Below are 17,741 nucleotides of genomic sequence, written 5' to 3'. Positions count from 1 at the left end.
ATAATGTTTCAGTCATCCATATACGTACATGTATTTGTTTTCATCTTCTTTCTCACTATAGGTCACTACAAGATAGTAAATATAGTTCCCTGTGCTATACAGAAGGAACTTGTTGTTTATCTGTGTTATAGATAGTAGTTAGTATCTGCGAATCTCGAACTCCCAATTTGATGTAATTAGATACGAAGGGTATGGAGTGGGTGTGAGAACAGAGAGGCATGCAACAATTACAAAGTTCTGAATTCAAGGCTCATATTAGAAAATGCTAAGAAGTATTTTAAAAGTGACTCATCATGCCACCATCAGTAGCAGTGTTCATTCATCCTCCCAGTGTTCTTAAATTTCTCTTAGTTTTCTTTTCTTTTTTTATTGACGTATAGTCGATTTAGAATGTTGTGTCAATTTCTGGTGTACAGCAGAGTGATTCAGTTTTACATATATATAAACATATTCCTTTTCATATTCTTCTTTATCATAGGTATTGAATAAAATGCCCTGTGCTATTCAGTAGGACTTCATTGTTTATCTATGTTATATATAGTAGTTAGTATCCACAATTCTCAACTCTTAGTTTTCTTATTCATTCTTTCTCTCTTCTCTTTCACCCCCCCCCATACATCTACACACACACAATGCAATACACCTACACTCACATTTGTGATTCTATCTGCTGTATAGGTTTAGACCTTGTTTTGTTTTGTTTTGTTTTCCATTGAATATCATTTCATGAACATTTTTACATGTTATTACATGTATTATTTAAACATAACTTTTAATGACTTTAAATAGTCTACTCTGTGGCTGTAACAGCATTCTTTAACCATCCTCCTGGATTGCTGTATTTTAAATACTAAATGGGCCAGCATGAGAGAGAGATTTTAGACATCTTGAAAGGCATCTGGAAGTTGGAGATAGAACCAGATGAGTTAGACCCAGAGGTGGGGTCAATATAAAAAGAAAATTTAGAGCAGAATTACCCTCAGATGGAAACGGGCCAACTGGAAGAGGTGTTCTCTGTCAAACACACACACTGAAAATTATTCTGCAGTCTGAGTTCACGTATCAGGTGGAAGCTGGACTACATGGGTGTCAGGATTTCCTTCACCTCGGAAATGTTGTTTTTGGAAAAGCCATCAGAAGCTCCTGCTGGAACATCACAGGCCATATGTAAATAAAACGACTCATATGGGAAAGTCTTTTTTTCAAGGAATAGTTTTGTTTTGTTTTGTTTTGTTTTTAAACCTCTGTTGCTGAAAAGAGTTGGAGGGATCAGGAAAATCAGCCTGTGAATGTAAGAAAGTGCCCTTGAAACTTGCCATCTTTCATAGATGAACTGACATAAATAATCAGCACTTGGGGTACGTTCTAACACACCTGGATTTCTTGGTTAACTTTGACCTTTGACATAGATTTTTTTACTTTTAAATAGTTGTCCACCATTGCTGGTCTGGGTAGTCACTGCATTGTTTTATGTTGTATCATTCTAGTATTTTACCTCTAGTTTGGCTTTCAGGGAGGAAAAGTGTGAGCCAATTCATTTGCAGATGTAGCTGCAAAATCCATTAGATCCCACACTTCTTCTTTCTTCCCCATTTACCAACACTAGTTGTAGGTTGGAAAGACCGAAGCCCGCTGGAGGTCCCCACACATTCTGTATCTGGCTTGGGGGCGGGGAGAGCCTAGAGGTAGAGTCTGTTTGTCCTTAGGGTGTCCCACCCCAAAGCTGGAGAAACAAATGGGCCTTGGTCTGTCCAGCAGGATCCCAAGAGGCTGCTTCAGTGTCTGAGACAGAGGCCAAATGAAAATGCTAAGTAACTCTGTCCTTGAGAGAGTTAACTGACTTTTCAGCTGGTGGCTTTTACCAGTGGGTGTTTGTCAGTCTCCCTTGCCAGCCACCCGGGAGGACACTGGGTAGCCTGCCAGATCCCAAGCACGGTGTCAGCGCACAACAAATAACAAATGAAGCATTCTATCAGCAGGCTCTCGGGGAAGGAACTCCCAGAATATAAAGAGGCTCGGCCTCACCCCCGCCTTTCTCTCTGGGGCAGAGCCTAGAGACGTCCTGGGTTGTGAAAGTCCAGGACGGACACATGGCCATGGCTGTGGCCTTGCTTCTAGTGCTTCCTGGGTCGTTTGCCTCCATATTTAGAGCCATAATTTTAATTTTTAAATTTTTGTTAAATGAAACCACCCTAAAATCCTCTCTGGGCCAAGGTAAAGTATAAGACCATGGCTGTGTACCACACTGAAAATGACACACCTCCACCCGCATCAACCTGCTCTCGGAGCCAGGCCCGTCCCTCCAAGATGTATGTGCCAAGGACAGTTCAAATCTTCAGCACCCTGGTCTTAGGCTACTTGTAATTAGGGGTGTGTCAGAATTAATTTAATAGCCTTTATGTGGCTTAATTCTTCACCCACTGACTCATTTATTCCACTTCCCAGTAACACTAAATTTACTGTTACTTCCTTCCTGGTTGTCGGTAACATCATACTCCTTGTCACCTTGCTGGTTTATTATTTTTTTTCAGATTATTGCTTATCCTTTTTTTATACATTAAAAATCCAAATTACATGATATTTTAAATATTTTATATTAAAAAATTAGTTATCTTGCTTTCTCATTGGGTTTTCACTTGAGTCCTTGGGGTTTTTTCAAGCCCCCCTTTTTAGGTTGTAAGTTAGAGCCATTAGAAGAAGTAACACTTTTAAAATGTGTCATATTTTATGTAGTTACAGTGGTCATTTGTTACTTGAATGGCTCTCTGGGCCAGACCTTCCAGAGAGGTCTGACCACCAGGAGATATCATTTTGTCCTTGTCACCGCTCTGCACGAGTGAGTCGTTGTCTGCGTAAAACCCGTTTGTACACCTGCTGTGCTCTTGCTTCTCATTCTTGTCTTCTGTCCCTCACTCCTGGTGACACACTTCAAGCAGTAAATATTAGACATGCACACGTCACTCAAGAAAGGGCCATCTCTTCTTGAAATGAAGCAGCTCAGTGTAACCAGGTACCAGGGAGAGAGACACAGATGAGGTGGAGAAGTCCGGTAGAATTTGCAGTGTCTCCATTTTAAGACAGTTTCTAAGTGGGTTAAAAGAGTGTGTGTTTTTCATTCTTTTGTGAGGTGATCAGCCACATGAGGAGACAGAGGAGAGGCTCTGTCCTACTCTCAGGTCCGAGGGACAAAAGGCCCAGCCCAGCACACAGGGCTGTGCGGAGACACCAGAGTGGTCAGGAGGTAGAGGACAGAAGGGTGGCACCCTGGCCACAGCCTCTGTTGGGGTCTCTGTGGGAAAGCAGGGCAGGGTGGAGTGAGCAGCTCAGGACTGGCCAGGGGGAGTAATTGCAGTGGGCTTTCAAGTAGAGGGGTGGTCCCTAGTGGCCTGGCACCTGGCCCTGGGATGGTTAAGGCAGGGGGCTATTGCCTTAATATCAGCATCCTGGCATGCACAGGCCGTACAGAAGAGGTATGACCCTGGGTTGGTTTGCTGGATCCTTTGCTGCTCTAAGAACCGGGAGCCCCAAGAAGGGACATTCTCTCCCCACCAGGAAGCTTTCTTAAGATGTCAAAGCATCATAACATACAGAAAGGTTAAAATTTATGCAATAGTGTGTGTTTAAAGTATTAGTAAAAAATACATATATTTATTAATTTATTTTATATTTATTATTTTATAATATATTTTATTTATATCTTATATAATAACTATATAACATACTTTATATTATAAAATATAAAATATTTTTAATATATTCAAAGCATAGTATATTTAATAGAAATATTAATACACAGTAAAATATTTATATAATTTAATTAATGTATTAATTACTGTAAGTATAAATATCAAAGTATAAATGGTTTAATATATTTAAAATATATGTGTATATATTAATATAAATATATTAAAAATATACACAGTATAGTGTGTTTAAAAATATTAATGAAAAAGCCTAAGTGATGAACTCCCCTCCAGGCCCAAGTCTCGGTGCAGAGGAGCCAGGTCCATTAACACTGTCTTCTGGGTTCTCAACAACAGACTGATGATCTCAGAATGGTTCTTTCTAGACATTTTATTTCTGTCCATTGGGAAAGAATTTGACAAAATCAAGGTGCTGTTTGGATATATTTCATTCTCCTCTTGATAGTTTCAAAATTTTTGTTGTCTGGGTGTTTCATTAAGTCCTTTGAAGAGTGTCCTTGGTTGGTACAAATGCAAAGTGTCTTAAGAACAGAATGACAAAAGCTCTTCTTACAGGCTGTAGCTACCTGTTGCCTTATAAGAAACTACCACAAAATTTAGTGGCTTAAAACAATGTATCATACCCTCTTGGTTCTCTGGGTAGACTGGGCTTAGGTGGAATTTCTCTTGGATGTCTTCATGAGGATTTAGTGAGAGGCTGGTGGGACTGCCATTATGTATTGGCTTTACAGGACTGGATGTTGTAGAGGAGGAAAAATAATTTAACCTCTACAGTTATTGGCTGAAACTGCCCCCACCCCTGGTAATAAAAGACAGATTAACAAAAGAAAAAAAAAAGTTTATTAGCATGTATACTTCATGTCTACGTGGAAGATCCCCAGGAAAAATGAGTAACTCAGTAAGAAGGCCCAAGCCACCACTTAAATACTATATTCAGTGAAAGACAAAAAATGGTGTGGGGGGGGTGGGGATGGTCAGCTGTGGGAGGGTACCAGGAAAAGTATGGCAAATAAGAATAATAAGGTTATGTAGATTTGAAGTCTTTGCCTTCTCCATTGATCAGTTTATTGTAATTTAGTCATCTTTCTCTTCCTGGTACAGAGAGGGAGACACCCTTACAAATACAGATTTCCTTTATAAATGTAAATGTCTATTACAAAAGGGTAACTTCTACTCCATTTTCAGAGCTTCTCCTGTATCTATCATTTTTCAAAAATAATCGACTCAAAATAATCCTTATACCAAGGCAACCTGTTCTGGGGGAGCACACTCTGCTACCCTTCAGCCTCTGAGATGCTGCACTCTCGTGCTGGCAACTGATGCAGGTTGCCGACTAGAAGCTCAGCCTGGATAGTTGGCTGGAACACCTATGCCATGTGGCTTGGGCTCTCTCAGCAAAGTGGCTGGGACCCAAGAGGACTTGCCGAAGAGTAAACATCCCCAGAGACAGAGGTGGAAGCTGCAGGGCTTATTATGACCTGACCTCAGAGCCATATTCTTATAAATGCAGGCAAATCACTTAGCCTGACCCATGGGGAAGGACTCCACCTCATGATGTAAGGAATAAGTGTAAGGACAGGACAGGGAGGGAGCCTGGGAGCTTTTTTGACTTCCTGCATCATGAAATATATTTACCATCCAAGATCTGAGATAGAGAATTCCTATTTTTTCTTTTAATCTTTATATGTATATATTGCATATATATATTATATGTGCAATATTACATATATATATATAACATACACACATATATATACACACATACATACATATATATTATATGCGTATGTATAGATACAAGTATACATTATATATACAAACACACATACATTGAGAGAGAGAAAGTGATTTTTAAGAAACAGTCTCCTGTGATCGTGGTAGTCAGCAGGTCTGAAATTTGTAGGACAGGCCAGTAGGCTGGAAATCAGGCAGGGATTAATACTGTAGTTCTGAGACAGAATGACTTCTGAGAGCCTCAGTTTTTACTCTTATTGGACTTGGAATTGACTGAATGAGGTCCATCCACATTACTGAATAGGGTGCCGGAAAGGAGAAAAATTTCTTCTATCCTTCTTCAGTTCTTTTGGCTAATCTAGTAATTAAATTGACACAAGACAGATTAACAGGAGGAAAAAAAATAATAATTTGGACTATGGAAGTCTCATAGATAAGGAACTCAAGAAGTGGCCAAAGCAGGCAATTTTTATATTTTTTAGACAAAGAAACAATAAATCTGTGAAGAATGACAAGTTTGGGCTTGGGGTCGTAAATTAGTGAAGAAGTAACAAGATTTGTTTATACAGGCTTCTCAGCCCTCAGTTCCCTTTCTCTCTACCCGCTGATGCAGAGAGAGGGGTTTATTTCCTACTTTCAGGGAGACAGAGGGGAAGGGCAGAGTGTCCTTCTGGCACTGTTTCTTAAGTAATTCTAGTTCAAAATAATCAATATGCCACTTTAGCATATTAGGGGGCAGCTTGCCCTGAGCCCCAATAGTTCCCTCCTCTGAACTGTTGTTGGAAGTCCCACATATTGAAAGCTGAGCTGGTTCAGTGCTCTATTATTTCATTGTATCCCTTTCCTAGTCTAGAGAGTAGGTCAGTTCAGGTCATTTCAGGAGGCGATGATGCAGGTCGAATATATTACACAAGCATCAGTTATTTAATAGAGACATATCTGTGGAAACAGAAGAAAACAAAGGTTAATGATTGGAGCTCCAATCAGACTCTGCTCCAGTTTCTGAGCCTAAGAGGCAGCTAGACAAGAGATTTCTAGATGTCAAGATCAAAGCATCTTTTGCAGAGTGAAATGTCTCTGATGATGTCATCAGGTGTTCAGGCAAACTTCTGAGTGGCTCACATAGCAACCGGCACAAAGAAGAGAGTTTGCACATACGCTATTGTGGCAACTTCTCTGAGGATTTAAATGAAGTCATCTAGCTTCACGTTTATAGGACATCAGGAAAAAGTGCAGTCTTAGTTCTCAGTGATTCCAGGTTAAAAGGATGGGAGAAAAAACTGGAAATGTTAATTAGAGAGTTGTAGCCAAATACGGGAGGAAACTAGAATTCATGATCCAGTCCAGTTTACAGGTGGAAAACAAAATTTCAAAGATGTTTAATAGAACTAGAATCTAATATCCACAAGTGTATATTATTGTTTCTATTGAAACATAATTTTTTTCTTTAAAGTCACATCCATTTTTACCAAAGATAGCCAAATGTAAGACAATTTGTTTGCAAAATAAGTCGAGATCCAATACACTTGGCCTGAGTATTTACATAAGTGCAGTACGAATAACAATTGATCATACAGACTCTTTTACATTTGTTTTGCTAAAACTTTCCATAAAAAATCTCCAGGTTGAACTTTTAATAACCTCTTAAAGGTAAGAAATCAAGCCAAACATTTGCCATCTGACTTTGCCTGCAATGCCTACAGATTTGAGTGAATTCCTTTCTTCTTGAGGTTTCTAAAATAGCCTGAGTTTCCTGAGCCTGCCAGGAAGTGACCTTCCCTAGTGACCTAGTAAGGCTGCTGGGAACCCTGTAAGCAAGATACCGGGCCAATTTTGCAAGGGGCTTTATTGGTTTCATAAACCCAGACTTAATTTCTTGAAGCTGTCTGATCATATCTCAATCTATGTATATCTCTCTCAAATATGACATTCTAGTCAAAACTTTGGTAATATAACCAGTCTCCAACTGTGTTCTAAGGAGAATGGATTTTTATAGAATTTATGTAAATAACAGTATTGCCAAGAAAATAAGAACACTCCCTGAGACTTTCCAAATTTTAGAGGGATCAGATAGGGGGAAAAAGATAACTGTGCCTATTCCTTTTACAACGGTATAATTTACCAAATTGCTCTAAGTCATAGTTTCAGAGAAAAGAGAAGAAAATTTATTTAAATCTGGGAAAACAAAGCAAAATAAAACAAAATCAGCAGTTTCAAATTAAAAAAACATAAAAAGTTATAATCATCCTCATCAGTTCATTCAGTCCCATGTAATTATTCTTCTTTTGCTTGTTATTTTGTTAGAAGTTTTATGAAGCCATAAGGTTTTTTTTTTTAAATTAAGGTTTTGTGAATTTTTACCCAGTTCAGTAGTATTATTTGAAAGTTATCAAAAATGTGTATTCTAGAGTACTTCTTAGATCCATTCTTGTGAATTTCTCTGAAGATGAAATACATTTGCAAGAAGCTTTTGCAAAAGCATCTCAGCAAAACGGTAACTATACGTAATAAAAGACTTTAAACTATCCATTATTAAAGATCTGATTCCTTATGAGGGAACTGACAAGGAAATTTGGTTATTTCTATGACATACAATATCTAAGATAATGACTAGAATTATAAATGATAACATTATACCAGAACATATACAAATTTTAGGAGTTTTATACAATTTATAGAACATTCACATTAATAACATCTACCCATACAATATAATCTAAGAAGGTTTATTATATGACAATGTTTCCCATGTAATTTAACATGCCAAGTAAACCTAATTAATTTATAATACATCTAACTTTTTTATATTATAAGGAAAGAAAACAAAATTTTATAAATGTTCCAGGGGCCCTCTGGAAAACCCAAAGTTATTTTCAAGTTAGTAAGAGTTAAATTAGAATTTGATTTGGGGAAGTTTGTCAAAATATCAAAAGGCTTTAAAGCAGTTGGTCAAATAGGATCAAAAATGACTGTGAAACAATGCTTAGTTATCTATTAACTAAAGTGACAAAGACATCCTAGGAAAATTCAGAAAGTTAAATAGTTGCAAAAAGCCTTAGCTCTTTTAGTATTGAAAAGGCTTGGTACTAATGTAATCAAAGGCTTGACTAAGACAGCAAACACAGAAAATCATTTTGATAAAACATAGAATCTTTGTTTTTGTTTTGTTTTGTTTATAGGCAGATTACATTAAAAGGTAAAGAAAACCTTTATAATTGCTTGTCAGGAGCAGACCAATAGTCCGAACAAACTTTGTCCCTTCTGCAGATAAAAAAATTAAATTCCACTTTTACATAACAACCTACTGATAGTAACTTATTTTTAAAACCCTTATAACAAATTCATTTAATCTTATCCAGCTTGATCACATATAAAATTCCTTCCCCAAGATTCCTTTTCCATAAACCTTCTTTAACTTTCTATGTCTTTTTAGTTTGTCCCTTGTTCTTTTTCCCATTCTTCTTTTTTTTTAATATTTATCTTTATTGATGCATTGTCAGTTTACAACATTGTGGTAATTTCTGGTGTATAGCATAGTGATTCAGTTATACATATATACATATGTACTCCTTTCTGTATTCTTTTTTATTATAGGCTTTTACAAGGTATTGAATATAGTTCCCTGTGCTATACAGCAGGACCTTGTTATTTATGTATTTTATATATAGTAGTTAATATCAGACACAGACTCACAAATGTAGAAAACAAACTTGTGGTTACCAGGGCTGAAAGGGGGAGGTGTGGAGCGATAAATTGGGAGTTTGGGATTTGCAGATTCTCATTCTTAAAATAACCAGCTTTATTACTTTCTTTTTGCTCAGCAAAATGTATCTGCTTACCTCATACCTTTTCTTATCCCAAAATATATTTTATTTTCCTTGCATACAGAATTGTCTCCCTTATTATTTCTAGGAGCTTTAATGACATATATTAGAATTTTTTAACCCTTAAAAACCTTTAATTTCTAGTGAAAATTAAAAAGCAAACAATTATGAAGTATCTTTTACCCTAACATTCTGTGGATTAGCAAACATAAATACTCTTTATAATTTGTAGAAACATGTCCTTTCTTATGGAAAAATTTTTAGTGTCATAAAACATGTTTACTAACAGATCCAAACATGTTTATTTCTTCTGTGAGAGGGAGCCAAAAGTAGATAAATCTATGTTGAGGAATTAATGTTACAGTATTTTATCTTTTTTAAAAATGATCTAGATAGTCAATGGAATTCTGTCATTTAATTTAACTTATCAAAATTTCTAATAGTGTAAGTTGTCAAAGAGATTTGGGTGACTACTTTTAAGTAGTTTTGAATCTTAAGTAGTCTTAAAACTAATCACCCAAATAAAACATGAAACAGTCATTTTTAAAAGTTCACCTAAAAATCTTTATCCTACTTACATCTATTTAATTTGTCCTCAACAGTTAGCTTTAGATTACTTATGAACGTTTCATCATACCAAGTTACTGTTTGTGCTGACCAATTTTGTAACGTGAACTTATATGATTAATAAACTCAAGTATCATAAAAGGTGCCTGTTTGCATTATATTCATTGCTGATAATTTTAAAAGTATACCTGTTTTAATTAAACCAACATCCTTAAACTAGCTTCAATTTACTAAAGATTGACCTTAGAACATGTGAACTTGAAAAGCATTTGGGTTAGTTTCTCTTTCATTTAGTGCCTCTTTGCTTTTAAGCCAATTAAATAAAGCTCTTTTACAAAATAATTTTGGCAATACCATCTGAAGGTAGAAAAAACACCATACCTCAAATGTATGTAAGTAGACACACGGACAGACACAACCTGAGATCTCTTAACTTTCATTTAAAAATTTTAGCCATGAATCAGGTACAAAATAAAATTCATTTATTTGTAAGGAACACTTGGAATAAACTAAATTTACTCATTGAGATGGCTAAACTCTTTTACTATTTGTGGAGAAGACTTAAGATTTGTATTTGCCCTTGACGCGCAGTCTCGAGGAGGCTGTGGTTTAGAGTTTGAGCACGAGAGCACTTCAGCAGTTCAGTTTGTGTTTAAAAAGGCTTTTTTCCCCTTTTTTCTTTCCTTCTCAGGTGATTGTAAGCTGTTTTTACATTTTTAAACACAGGGTAAGATTTACACCATCAAGGGACAGAGGAAGAAAATATGTTTTCTCCTGTGAGTGTTGGAACATATTTATCTACTTCCAGAATTCTTAGGGGAATTACTATTTCTTTTTTCTGGTGAAGTACAATTTTGTTCTCAATATCTTGAACTTTTACAATATCCACAAGCATGTTGAGGCGCAGGCAGGGTTTGGGGATTGGTAACAATAGATGTGCTTTAAACTTGCATTTCTGGTTTTGCAGAGATTTGCAAGACAAAGACAGGTGCTTCTATTAGCCCTGGAATATTGGCTTCCAGCTGATGCATTTCCTGATTATTTGTAGCAGGGCCTGGGGGAATTGCTGAGGAGATGGGGCAGTTTTTTAGAAGGGGAATTCACACTGGATTTTTTTGTTTTAAACATAATTTCTGTTCTTTCTTCTTGTTAGGGGACCCCTATGGCCAGCCATTTTACATGTGTGTGTGTATATAAAATCCACATTTTAATTTGGTTTTAGGGTAACAGCTCTCGAATAAATGTTTTCTTTTTAATATATCCAATTCAAAGGATCCATCATCTGGCCATTGACAAGTAGGATCTTAAATTAACCTCATATAGCAACTCAACCAATCAGCGTTTTTATGGCTTAGCTAGAGACACAAGCAGTGTCTCGCTAAAGAGGGTGCTGTCCTCACAAGACCCAGGAAGTTTACTCTCAGAGTTAATCTACGAAAGTAAAAGCCCTTCATTGTCACGGATGGTAAGAACGGGGATAGTGAAAATGGTGTCACCGGTTTCTCCTGAGAACTGAGACACCTCCAGACACAAACCCTGGCAGGAGCTACTGGAATGGGATTTTTCCAGCATTCACAAAGCAATGCCGGTTAAGACAACAAAGGCCCCTTATGGTCTGGGACCCCTTATGACAAATGCCCTTGAGAACTGGCACAGCTAGACAAAGAGAGTGCTTTTTCTGACGTCATGTCTCAAAACCTTGTCTATCTGCCTGGCCGCAAAGTGCGTCCTGGTGAACGCACCCTCCAGATGGAAGAGACCAGGGAGAATATTTTCACTGGTCATAACGCCAATCTCCCAGGACATTTTGAACAAGATGAGAGGAAAAAGCTCACCTGGTTTTTTTACATAGGGAACCCACAGCAAAGTTTGTCTAAGTCGATGCTGGTCTAGTGAGAATCATAAATGCACCAGTCTGTAAGGCCAGCTTGAACAGCAGACTTTTAGGGCTGTTGCCTGCTGTTCTGACCTGTGGTTCTTCCTTCTTATGACACATGACACCAAAGACGAAGAAAGCAGTGACCATCTCTAGGAGGGAAACGTTCAATGCCAGACTGGCTACGTCTAGGGAACTAATCCCACAAATGTTTTCTCTTGCTAATCTGAGTTTAGAAAGAGAGAAGAAAGATCCTTACCACCTTCACTGGACCTGCAGGCAGGGATCTGGGAGGCCAACATGGTAAGAAGTCTTATCTTCTGCAGGTCGTTGTCAGATGTCCCAGGATCTCTCAGCTGGGGCGGAGTCAGGGGGTCCAGCCGGTCTCCTGCTGACCATGCAGTGGTCAGAGAGGGGAAATTCTTGAGTTCTTTTGGCTGGTCAGATAATTAAATTGACTCAAGACAGAGTAACAAAAGAAAAAAATCAAAATCAAATCAAAAATTAATTTGTACATATCATGGAACACAAGACGTGGCCAAAGCAGACAGTGTTTGTATTTCCTAGACAAAGAAACAATCAATTTGTGAAGAGCTGACAAGACAAAGAAGTCTGGGCTTGGGTTAGTAAATTAGTGAAGAAGTAACAAGACTTGTTTATTCAGGCTTCTTGACTGTGAACTTTCTATCTCTGGTGATAAGGACATCTCTCTACCTCTAGTACAGAGAGGGAACCTTTACATGGGGAGATTTATTTCCTATTTTCAGGGAGACAGAGGGCAGAGTCAAGGTGTCTTTCCTGCACTGACTGTTTCTTAAGTAATTTTAATTCGAAATAATAAATATGCCACTTTGGCATATTTTGGGGTGGCCTGCCATGAGTCCCAAAAAGGGTAATCTCCTTTACTTAGAGTCAACTGGTTGTAAGTGTTAACCTCGTCTATAAACTGTCTTCAGGGTGACACCTAAATTCGTGTTTAAATAAGTAACTGGGTACTGGAGCCAGGTTGACTTATAAAACTCACCTTCACAATGTCTATGAAAAGGATACAGTGGTTCAGATAGTGGAGATAAACGAAAAACAGAAGAAAGACACAGGAGTCTTCTAATTGGCTGGCTTTTTGTGTTCAGAATAATACCAGAAGTAAAAAACAGTAAATAAAATAGAGAGCATACAGACCTTTCCTGATTAAAAGCACCTCGGTCCAAACCTTATGAAATCTAAAAATAGGACTGCTGTTTAAAAGAACCAAAATTCTTGGGGTTTTTTTATTATGTTTTGAATTTCCACAACTTCAGAAGCATGACTGCTTTTTCCCTTGATCATGGTGAAGATTATTTTCTTTCTTTTTATATTCCTTACCTCAGATACAATGACCTTCTTCAACTCCAAAGATGAAAAAAACCACTTAGTGTTTCATGTACCCTCTTCAATTAAAATTAAAAAAAAAATTTTGTGTGTGTGAAAAATGAAGAGTGGATAAAAAGTGAACCTTACCAAGATTGGGTGATTTTATTTTAATAAGGATGAGATGATTACCAGATTCTCTTGCCTTGGAGGACGAATTAGAACATGGAAGTCTTTTTCAACTTCTTTAAGATTTTTCTGTGTGTCCTTGAATAATTCACCTGCTCAGTCAGTGTGTGAGCAGACACTTCTTGTACAGTGCTGACAAGTTAATGTTTTAAAGGGCTTTGGGTGACCAGATGGAAGCCACTGTGTTTCCAGGGAGAGAAAGTTAAGGAGAGCAGGGTCTGAGCCAACCTTCCAATTGCTTTCGGCTTTCCCCGCCCTGCAACCCCTCTGGAGCATGTGTGTCTGTCGCCTGCCGTGCCTGTGGCCCTGGTTACACGCAGCATATGCCGGGATCCCTGATGGGAAGGGCTTTGCGCTGCTCTGATGTCTGGGGCTTATTATAGGAAATCCATTAAGCCTGAGGTTCCAGGCTGGCTTCCTGCCATCATGGTGCCCGTGGACGCGGTGCTGAAAGGATCTGACTTTCAATGAAATCTAAGCGTGAGTGAGACACCAGATCAGTTGAAGAGCATTATTCCCCCAGGAATATAACGATTGAAAATGCTACCCAGCTCTATTCCTTGATGGAGGACGGTCTGGCAGGGTAACAAGAGAATGACGATGATAAGATGCGTGAGAAGAGTGATTTAGGACAGGGACTCCTCGACAACTTTTCTTGCAAGTATGTGTGCAGATTACAGAGGTACCTGTAAGGAACCAGTGTACAGTAGCCGTCCCTTCACCCCACAGTTTTATTGAGCATATAAGAAGGCACAATGTGCTCCAGACGGCCTGTCAGCCATCAGGCTGCTGCTCGGGTGGCTGATGACCTCCTGGAACGTCCTGTCCGCTGAAAAAGCATGCACAACCTAAAAAGTGAGAGTTCTGTTTCCTTCGGCAAACTTCCCGAGGGCTCAGCCCGATAGGCGGCCTCTCAGATGGCTCTAAGGGACTTCTCCGAAGAGGTAGTGGAGGAGCCAGAATACACAGGGGTTTTTGCAACAAAGACCAAGTAGTCGGAACATTGGAAGATTACTCGTAATTAAAGAAAGCCAGACATCTCAAGTTAAGGATGCTTTTCTGTGTATGGGAAGATGCAAGAGTCTGGACTCACTGAAACCATTCCTTTGATGTGCACATTAGCTACGTAGGTCCAGTGTCATGTTCTTTCTCATCCTGAGTTCCCCTAGAGGGGCACTGTTGCCAGGTGGCGGTAGTGGCTGACGACTTGATGGCCTCAGCATCCTTTGTTTACTGATGTGACTGGCAGTATTTTTCATTCACAGCCTCTTCTCCACCTGCCACCTGTCACACGCGTTTCTCTGCGCCTCCTGCAGGGCTGATGGCTATTCCTTTACTTAGGCGCCTGAACCAAAGTTAAAAGAGGTAATTATTATAGACCCTCTGCCACTCTTTCCTCCAAATTCTAGACCAGAACTCACTGAGACCCAATACAGGAAACCTACCCTGTCTTTTGGTGACATTATCAGGAGGAAAGGAGTTGGCAGACACCTTTGCCATATGACCAGAGCCGATGAGTTTCCTGTGGCCTTTCTCTGGTGGCATCAAAAACAGCCCTTACACCAGGGGTTCTCAACAGGGGGCGATTTTGCACCCCCACCCCCAGGATATTTCGCGATCTCTGGAGACACTTTGGGTTGTCACAACTGGAGGGAGATACTACATGTTTCTCCCAATAGCACAACATAAAGTATTCCTATGAAACCTTTCAGAAGCCAAAATGGCGTAAATTAGGAAAGAAGCAATTTTCAATTTTTGCCTTTTTTTGTAGAAGGGGAAATCCACTTCAAATTTCTTTCAGTTAGTGAAAACAGATACTAATAGAGGTCTCTCCTGCAAGCAAAGTGGCGTAAAGCAAACTTTGAAGAAGTGGGAGATAGTGCTCCCGAACTCGGGTTCAACTGCTCACGCTCAAAGAGCAGTACTCGACAGACAGTGCTGATAGCGTGGAAAGTTGCTTTTCATCAGAATGCCGGCAATCCGGGGAGGCGGTGGACTCTGTTCCCCAAAGACCATCTCTGCAGATTCTGCTCAGCCATGAAGGCTTTAAAGGGAAAATGGGGACGTGATCTCAGTTAATCACGGGGATAGGAAGTCAGAGTCCGTGTCATCCCCCACTGCTGGGCAGGCTTGTCAGTTCCTCGTGAATTTTCCTTAGATGCTGTCTGTTCACACGGTTTGTTTGCAGGATTACTGAGGGGGAGGCTAGGGAAGAGACCCGGTCATCTGTTACTTATTCTCCATTTCTGCTTCTTTGATCTACAGAAAACACCAACAGGTTAGGCAAGGTAGTGTGTGATCAAAAGATCTGCAAGGTGCGCTTGGGCCAGAGCTGAGTAGGGCATGGGGGCGCCTGGTTTAAGGTTAGTGACGAGACAAAAGGGGTCTCCTGCGAAGACCTCCTTCCAGCCAACAGCTTCTTGCTGAAGTACCTGTAGCGGCATCTAGTCGGTAGAGGCCAAGGATGTTGCAGAACATCTTACAATACGAGGAAGCCCCTCCCGTCTCCAACCCAGAATTATCCAACCCCCGAAAAGTCCATGGGGCCAAGGTGGAGTGATCCGGCCTTACCCTGGTGCCTTCTCCCTCCTACCTCCACCCTCAGCCCCGCAGACAGAAGCTTGGGGCCAGCGATCTTACAGGATTCACTGTGCCTCGCTGACACTCGGTAAATATTCAGTGAGGAAGGAAGGAACGGGGTCAGGGAGGTATGGTAATAAGCCAGGGGCAACTTGTAAGCCAGCACTTAGGTGATGTTTGCATGCATGCTTTCCGTCATGGTCCCTGCTTGTCTTTGAGTTGCATCTAGCTTGGAATAGTTTCATTTGTTCACTGAGTGCCTACTACTGATCAGCCAGTGTGCCAGGCCCTGGAAGAGTGTACTGAGTTAGAAATACCACGACCCCTGCTTACTGGAGTTTACGTCTCTGGTGAAGAAAACCGTCATTAACCCGTTGCACAGAGGAGTGTAAAATTTCAGTGCGACACGTGCTGCACATTCTGCTCGTTTGCCTCAAGAGAAGCCAGGGGAATGTCCGTGGTGGCAAGAACTGGAGACTGTCCTCCCCATAGAGATGTGACCCACAGGTGACATTTCCAGTACCTGTACTAACACTCCGATATCACTTAGAGACGCTGTCAACTTGTGTGTCTTCAGACGAGGGCTTTACAGGCGCTATTGCTTATGCAGAGTTGTGTTTGCCAGGCAGGTGGGAAATGGGCCAGGTTAGCAATGGAAAAAGTGACACTGCCAGGCCTGAGCAGGGAACTGCAAAGTGTAGGAAGGGGAGGCGACAGGGGCCCGGGTACGGGGCCCTTTCTGGAGCAAAGTCCTGTGAGTGGTGGAATGCAATGGGAGAGTTTCTAGAAATTCAGTGAGATGTCCAGGTTTGCCTTTAGAAACACTGGACTTCTACCATTTCTACAGCACACAGTGGTGGTGTGCTGGGTAGACTGGGGCTCCAGCCTGGCGCGGGGGAGCCCATTAAGAAACAGCACAGTTTTCAAAGCAAGAGGTAATGAGGCTGTGGACCACGGCTCCAGCAATGGGACTGTTACGGAAGTCGGATTTACAGTTCCCATGTCTGATTGGATACTGCGTGTTGGGAGAGAGGGAAGAACTTAATAACTTCTCTCTTATTTGAGGTAATACTCTCCTCAACAGTTAATCAAGAAACAGTCCCTTATAAATATTTGTGTTCTTCTGGGATCACGGTGCCTGCCCGTCCTTTCATCCGCATCCTACTTACTAGACTGGGGAACCGTCGTGTTCATGGTAATTTTATGGATTTTACATTTCAGACAAGTTGAGACAAGACTGAATTTTTCTTTATAAAATTGCAGTGATCTTAGTTCTTAGAGTCTTTTTCCAAGAATACCTGATATCTCCCCAGCTGCTAAACAAACAGAAAAACAGCTAGAATCCAAAGATGCTTTTTGTCACATACTTGCCCCACTGAAGTTCTGGCTGGGTGTGCAAAGCCTGCAAATGCAGAGTCTGCTCTCTGGGGATGATGTTCTGAAAGAGCTGGAGGCTGGGCTGTAGCAGGAAGAAGCCGGACCTGGGAGTCCTTCCTGCAGTTGGAAGGGCCCACATTTTAGTTTTGTTCCATCCTCGACCCCACCCCACCCCGACCGTTGCTAATTCAAGCCTCTTTCTCTTCTTCTATTTAACCACAAAGGAAGTATTAAATCACACAATAGGCAGTCAACTTAAAGTCATCAATATTGCAGAGACTCAGAACATAAATAGGCCAAGGCATATTTAGAAAAACCCGTAGCTGACACACAATAGGGGATGAAGGGAGGGTATTCAAAACTTATACCTAAACTTTGAGCTCTGGCATCACTCAGAAGACAAATTTCAAATTGTAACAACAGCCCCAGCCACTTGGCACTACTCTGAGAAATGGAAATACTCAGCTGAACTGTCAGTGTTTCCCACCTGAAGTAGCGCCTTCTGCAGGTTGTCTGGGCTGTCAAAATCAGCGTAGTATTGTA

General features: G+C 40.1%; 1 protein-coding gene across 3 annotated transcripts in view; it reads left to right on the top strand.

Annotated features, from left to right (window-relative positions):
* The window catches only part of CTNND2 (catenin delta 2), an 886,845-nt gene that overhangs the window by 598,497 nt on the left and 270,607 nt on the right, over positions 1–17,741 (top strand). The gene's annotated exons all lie outside the window — the stretch shown is intronic.

This window comes from Camelus ferus, chromosome 3 (genome assembly GCF_009834535.1).
Source record: "Camelus ferus isolate YT-003-E chromosome 3, BCGSAC_Cfer_1.0, whole genome shotgun sequence".
Classification (NCBI taxonomy): Eukaryota; Metazoa; Chordata; class Mammalia; order Artiodactyla; family Camelidae; genus Camelus; species Camelus ferus.
The sequence above is the reverse complement of the archived record's forward strand: the minus strand, read 5'-3'. Positions and strand labels throughout refer to the sequence as shown.